This window comes from Aptenodytes forsteri, unplaced genomic scaffold (genome assembly GCF_000699145.1).
Source record: "Aptenodytes forsteri isolate BGI_AS27 unplaced genomic scaffold, ASM69914v1 Scaffold193, whole genome shotgun sequence".
NCBI classification, from domain to species: domain Eukaryota; kingdom Metazoa; phylum Chordata; class Aves; order Sphenisciformes; family Spheniscidae; genus Aptenodytes; species Aptenodytes forsteri.
The window spans coordinates 2,920,328-2,927,712 of NW_008795405.1; positions in this window are offsets into that span (position 1 = coordinate 2,920,328).

The window sequence follows — 7,385 nt, forward strand, 5'->3', positions numbered from 1 at the left end:
TGGTTTTGAAGATCGTCTGGGGGGGGGTGGGGTGGGGGGGGGGGGTGGGATATTTAAGGGTGTTAGCAGTTCTTTATTCGTGTCCAGGGGAGAATATTTGCATAGATTTGTGTAACTCTCTTTCCTCTCTGAATACCTGATGAGTGTGTGCATGTGTGTATATGCAGGGATTCCTTCTGCTCCTTTTCTGTTTTATAGAACCTGGCTATGACAGCTGTGACTGCTGATTTCAAATGACCCCAAGTCAGACACCACACAGCCCTTTGAAATTAATTCATCTTTGCATCATTCTGATTCTAGGATTTGATATGGGCTGGGGTTTTTTAGATGTTATTGCTGTTGCTGTTGCAAGCTCCAGCACACATACTTCAGTTTAGTCTCCACTCTCTGTGTGACATATGACACTCAAAATGATAAGTGTGTGGCTACAGGTTTTGCCAACGAGAATCTGGGACACACATCAAGGCAAGAATCAGTCTTTCATCCCTAAGACTGGCTGCGGCAGAAAACTTGATACCTGCTGGTTCACGTGTACTTAATCTCTTTACCCCTGAAAACTTTCTTGACCCATCTTCCCTTCAGCTTCCCTTCCCAAACTCCTGTCTTATGCTTGTGCTATACACAAAGATAAGATTAAAAATCTAGTGCCACAGACAAAAATACATTCCTTCTTCCAGAGATATTATATTTGCATACCAAAATCAGTTCACATATACAATTTATTAAATATTTTCTTGGGCTAGAGACACAGAGTTGGAAAGACAAAGCTTGAGGCATAAATCTCGCCGTAGTAGCTGCACAGAAGCAGGTAGCTCAGGAGTTTGGAAGCCTGCGCAGGCTTCATCCTGGCCCGCACGCATACAAAAGCCTGAGTTACCCTCTGGTTAAACCAGGAGAGGGGCTATATCATTTTGAGACACAAATCAACAACCTAAGCTTAACCTGTTCATGTGCCCCTACTCTGAGGTTATAAGAAAAGTTATATAGCGCTATTGAAAACAAAACAGCCTTACAAAATTGCCGTTTAATAAAAACATCAAGCAGAAAAGTCTCATTTCAGTCAAATAGTTAAGTAAATAGAAAGTAAAGATATGTAGGACTGGAAGGGCTCTCAAAGATCGCTCTTGTTCTAAGGCAGTATATCTTAACAAGTGCTCACAGAGCTCTGTCTAATCTATGCTGACACAAAGAAAGGGATGCCACTTGCCTTTACTGAATCAGGTTTTGGCCATTTCTCTGTTAACCAGAACCTTACAAATTCTGATCTTTGACTAGGACCAGCACAGACCTGTCTGGAGGCTCCTTTTTAAATGCTAGCCACCCATTTGACAGAAAACTACTTACTGAGAACTCTTTCTTAAAAATGTATCTCCACAAATTGTGCTCCTATTTCATGATGACTTAATTTACATCACATTTCTGCCGTATGATTAGACAAAGGTCAGATGAGACATCGTTGAAATCCTTACTGAAATCCAGACATAAATACCTATTATTTTGCCATTCACTGTTAAGCAGTTACACCGTCAAAAAGGGATTTAGATTGCTTTGACATTATTTGTTCTTAACAAATGAACCCAGGTTGTCCTAGATTACCTTGATATCCTCTAGGTGCTTATGAATTGATTATTTGATAATTTATTCTGGTGTTCTTTCAGATATTGAACCTAGCTGACTTGCTTACAATGTCAAAGTCTGCCTTTGCCCCTTTTTAAGCTGGGTGCTTCCCTGCCCTCTATTAATTCTCTTTAACCTCTCCATACATGTATTAATGCTCTACTCAACAGTGATGCTACGATCAACCAGTATCTTACGCTCCACTGTGAGGCATCACTTGTTAATACATTCCTGACTTAAGAGCCCTGTTGCGTATAACTGAACCCTGTGAGTTGCTATGCCTTCAGAAACATCTTTTGCTCATTTATTTCAGAACAACAGTTAAGGTTTAGTTTCAAATTTCTCTCTAAATGTAGTGCAATATGGTCTGTAAAACTAGATCTTGCTAACATTAAAATTCACCAAAGCATTTTGTGATTGAATGCTTGCTGAGGAATGGAGATGCACCATGATTTTGCAAGTGGACTACTTTATATATGGAAAAGGGAAAGAAGTTTTAGGTGGATTCTAATATAGTACAACAAAAATAAAAACAGATGGTCCTACCATAGGTGAACGAAAAAATGCTAATAGTTTATGCAAAGAAAATCTGGAAAAGTATTTTGTCCATTGGCAAGGCTAAAGTGCTACAAACAGCACTGTCAGGCTTGCACTGTGTCAGAAGAAGGCTGGACAAGGGAATGTAGCCGACACTGAGCTACCGTTAATTTAATGATCGGCACTGTAACATGCTGGTGGATATGTGTGTTTTATTTAGATTTTTATGTTATAATTTTAATCGATAGCGTATTCTAGTATCACAAACCAATTAACGATTAAGTACCCTTTTTAAAACTTTTATGACACTGACACTAAAGCAGTGCCATGACACTTCCAAGAATTACAATCCTATTACAATCTTATTAAGTCTCTTGGACTAAAGGTTTGTGGGCCTTCAAAAGGATGCGCATGGGAGCGGAGATATATCTCCCCATGCCAGACCCCATTAATATAATCGCACAGTGGCCCTGAGATCTGACCCAGTATCCGTAGATATTGGAGTTGTTTAGTATTGGTACATTGAGAGCTGTGGCATGACCTTGGAAAGAGTATATCGCTACAGTGCACTGGAGAAAACATAATTTTAATGCTGCAGGATGGAAACATGAGAAAGGCTAAAAATTACATGACATAAAAGTCATGTGATTTGGGGTGTGATGCCACATGGACCCCTGCTGCCATCAAGTCAAATGCTCTTGTGAATGACATTAGAAAACAGCTGGGAACCCTGTGGCACAGGACTTTATTTTGTTTATATATTGGACTGAAAGTCTGCACAGAGCTCGACTGGCCTAAGCTGTATAAGCAGGGACATCACCTATATAAGCACCTCTGTTTGTACTGCGTGGAATTCCTTTCTCCGTGTGCTCATAAACTCTCCCTCTAGAGTATCTGAGAGCAAAGCAACGCACGGCATCCCACTGGGCTGATTTTCTTTCCCACGTCTCAGGAAAGGTAAAATCTTTTCCTTCATTATAACGGATTTAATCGTAATTTTCAAGCTGTTTCTTTCCTCACTCCCTCTCTCTCACTGCTTTAGCTCTTTTCACTCATGCTTTCTTTTTATCTCTTTTTTTCTTTCACCTTCTTGTTTTTTCTTTGCTTTTTTCAGATCTGTCTTCAGTAAAGCCAGAGAAAGGAGATTCGTATCTTCAAGCAGAGTGGTCTGTAAATCCATGACCCTGCTGTAGAGAATGCCTTGTCTTTCATTATCCCAGGGTTCAGAGGAACGGTGCTATCAACATGCAAAGAAAGAGGCTTTTTTGAGATATTCTTGGATAGTTTCACAGAAGGCCTTGAAAATAAATGTCGAGACCTAGAATTGATATAGAAAGTACTGGGGAGAAGGCTGAAGCCTTCTGGGGCTCTTCATATGACTTCTTTGAAGGCAGAGGAAGCAGCTATCCATGATCATGTCATGCGAACAAACATTCTTACAAACAGAAAGGATCTGTTTCACAGGCTCTCTAAATATCACTAGTGTCTGGGGTAAGAAAGTTTTGCTGAGGTTAGCTGCAGCAAGTACGGCAGGCAGACCCAGAAGAATGAATACAGAAGTCGTCTCCCTGTCTGTGGGTTTGAAGGAGGTTGTTTGTCTGTGCTGCCAGCACCCTCCATACCACGACCAAACCTGAACCTCTGCTGAGGACTGTCCAAGATTTCAGTGATGGATAGGTACATGGGCAGCAACTCTTCATGGGCCACTCTACTATCTTGTTTGAATATGGGAGGTTTGACACCAAGTAGTAGCTTGGAAGATCTGATTGCTCCAGAGGTGGTATTGGTAGGACTGGCTCAATAACAGTATGGCTCAGAGAGGAGCAGAGCTTGACCTCTTCTTCAAAGGTAGTGTTAGTATTTCCCATCAGCTGCAGCCTAAGCTGCTCCCAGGCATCCTTTACTGGCCATCCCAACCATAGCAGACATGGGTCTGAAATACCAGTGGTGACTGATGCTTTACAACACATCTAAGGGGTCTCGTGATACCAAAATGCCCTAAATTGGAGAATGGGGGATGTTGTATAGCATCTTTAGTTTAGGGTGTACTTTCTTCATAGTTTTGTTGGTGAGCTTCTGCAAGCAATACCCAACAAAGTTCCCTGTACTATGAAGAGCAAATCACTCTAAGGGCATAAAACCACTCCTGGTTACCAAAAAAGCACAATTCAGATGTTGTAACTGCAGAATTTTTTAAGGACAGCATGCCTGTAGCTGCATGGAGTGAAGGGGATGAGCCTCACCATACATGGCTTTCACCATTCATGCAGGCACACTGTCAGAGCACTATAATGCCTTACAACAAGCCAAATGCAGCTTCCAAATCTGCATATGCAAGTAATTAGAAACTTAGTGTCTGTAGTGCTTTTTCCCCGTTTTCTACAATACCTAAAACACTGTATAAATTAAAGTTAGAAGAATCGTATCTGATCCCATTTAGTCTGTCCCTTTATAGTCAGTACAGTGTGGCTTCTTCCAGTGAAGTGCCCAAGCACTTTTTCACTAGCACTTTCACTGTGTCCCACAGGCTTTTCTTACACTTGGTGTGATGGAGATGATCCACATCCACTTTGAGCAATTTAGAATTTACTTATTTCTATATTGGTATGTATAGGATTTCTTATCAGCTTTCTCAAAACACTTAACAGATAAGTTTACCCATGTCTGCATTTGGCTAGACCTACATTTGTCTACATAAACAGATTTCATATGCCGAGAGACTATTTCTGTGCTGATTTGGACAGAAGTGGATTTAAATGTGCTACTGACTTTATGAAAGACTTAAAGCTCCTTTTGGGAAATGGCCACAGGTGCCTATTCTCTCCTGCAAAAAGAAACTCTTGAGTTGAAAACTGTCTTTTTGAGGCTCTCAGAGAATCCCTCCTTCCTGACCTGAATCTGCCCTAAAATTCAGTTGGGTTTCTTGCTTGTGAAGGCCACCTCCTGCCACGCTGGCCAAAACCAATTCACTGCCTGCTGGGCCTCCCCTGTCTATCTCTGCCCGTTGCTTGTCTCTTCTCTTATACTTAGACCGTGAACGCTTTGGGGCAGAGACCCTTTTCCAGTATTATGGTATACAGTGGCCTTGGTCCATGGTTAGGACTCTGAGGTACTACTGGAAAAAAGCAACCGTGAAACTCAGGTGCTCTGAAACTTCATTTGGCAATTTGTAATTCTGAGCTTGGCACCTCAACAGACACTCGACAGAGGAGCGGGGAGACTGGTCTCTGGAATTACTAGTTTTATTATTAAATGTTAGTATGATTAATTATTCCTTTGGAATCAGTGATGTGTCTAACATCGGAGAGAGAAGACAGGTCCTGTACCCTAAGGCTCTAACAACGTAGATGTGAGTGGAGAGATCTAAAAGCCTGGGTACATCTAGTTTGTTAAGTGTCAAATGTGGAGCAGAAAACAAGGATAACTGCAGCATCTGAGGGAGGCAAGTACCTGAGGCAGATAAAAGGCAGAATAAAAAGATTAAAAAGATTAAATTGGGTGAAGGAAAACGCAGGATGTGCCCAAAGAAGCGTTCCCTTCCTGTGCAACGTGTGAGGCTGCAGAATACTCTCAAACTTGACGGGGCTTAATGAGAAATGTAATGAATTTCAGTTCTGGGCCTCAGAACTGGAAAGTGCTCACTTTACTTGCCTGCTGATTGAACGTATTTATTTACTGTATGAAGGGAATGACCCAACACTGGCCCTGCAAGGAATGCAATGCATAGATTGATTTTAAGCATGTTCCTACCTCTTAATGTCTCTGGCTCTCTGATCTAAAGCAAACGGGATGAAACATGCAAGTACAAAGAGAAAGCAAACTTTGTACAGAACCACTGCCTGAACTGTTTGCCTTTTGAAACACCTCCATGAGTGGGCGACAGGAGAAGCTCCCTGGGAGTGAGGTAGCTTTAGCCCTGCAAAAGGAGCCCAGAGCTACATACAGCAGCTCCTGCGGGGCACAGCCTGCCCCATCTGCATATCCGCACAGCCACAAAGTCTGGCTGCTCATGGCCAGCAGGCTGTGTTCTCGCTCTGAGCTGGCCCCAGCTGCTGTTCCTTGCTCCTTTGACGTGTATGTGTGTGTTACATGACTATAGAAGGAGCAATCAGTCAGCTCCCAGGAATCTTAGCAACAGCCGCGTCCCCAGAAAAGGCTTGTAGCAGCTGGCGCGGTGATGACTCAGCAGCATGGTCTCTCTGGCCTCTTGCTGATCCCTGGCAAGGACTGCAGTCCAAGTTCTGGCTCCCTTGTTTGGGTCAGTGCTTTCTTGCTGGCACCAGTAGATGAATTCCTGGATCCTGCTGGCCTTGGCGTTAGAAAGCAACCAAAAATGAGCTGATAGCTGCAGCCAAAAAAGTTTTTGTTCTCTTTTTTCTTTAATGACAAATTTAAAAAAAAACCAAAACAAAACTGAACAAAACCTGCAGAATCCTGTCAGAACATTGTAACACAGGAGACAAATGCCAGAGTTCAGCCGTGGTGGATGTGTAGGGGAAGATGGTCGCAAACCAGGAGACCCTCATCCCTGCTGTCCCTTGGGGAATGAAGCACATTGGTGGGGTTGCGGCTGGGCTGGAGACTATACAAAACATCACTAGAAGGTTTGTTTACTTTATGTAACAAGAGTTTGGGAATGTGATGTTGAGTAATTCTGTCGACATTTCACCTAGTTTAAGTCACTAGTGCAATGAATCTGTTTGGCCTCGAGTTGTTTTCGCCTCCGAGGATAATATGTTTCCATCAGAGTCTCCCCACCCTCCTGCAGTAATTCCACAGACGAGCGAGAAGAGAAATTGGGATTAAGGAGTCACGGGTCAGGACCACGGCATGTCTGCGCACGGTGTGACGAACCTCACGCTGCGACGGGGAGGGGACGGCGAGGGGTCACCAGCATGGACGGGCAGAGGGGCTGCAGGGTACAAGAGCAGCGCTGCAGTCGGGAGTGAGGCCCCTGAAGAGCCGAGGGGGGAAGAGACCGGGCAAGGAGGGGCTGCAGCAACCGGGGGCAGGGGGGGGGAAGGCTGTATGTCTGGATCCTTTTGGCAAAGGGCTGCCGGGAAGCTTGCTGGTCCTGCGCCAGGCTCCAGCGAGCTCCGCTTAGTCCCTTCCTTTCACGAGCACTAAAAATTCACCCTGAAACAAAAACATCCGTGTGTGTGTGTGTAACAATCTGCCTTCTCAGCAGCACCGCCGCCACCCCAGCATCGCTGGCCTCACTACTGGGAGCA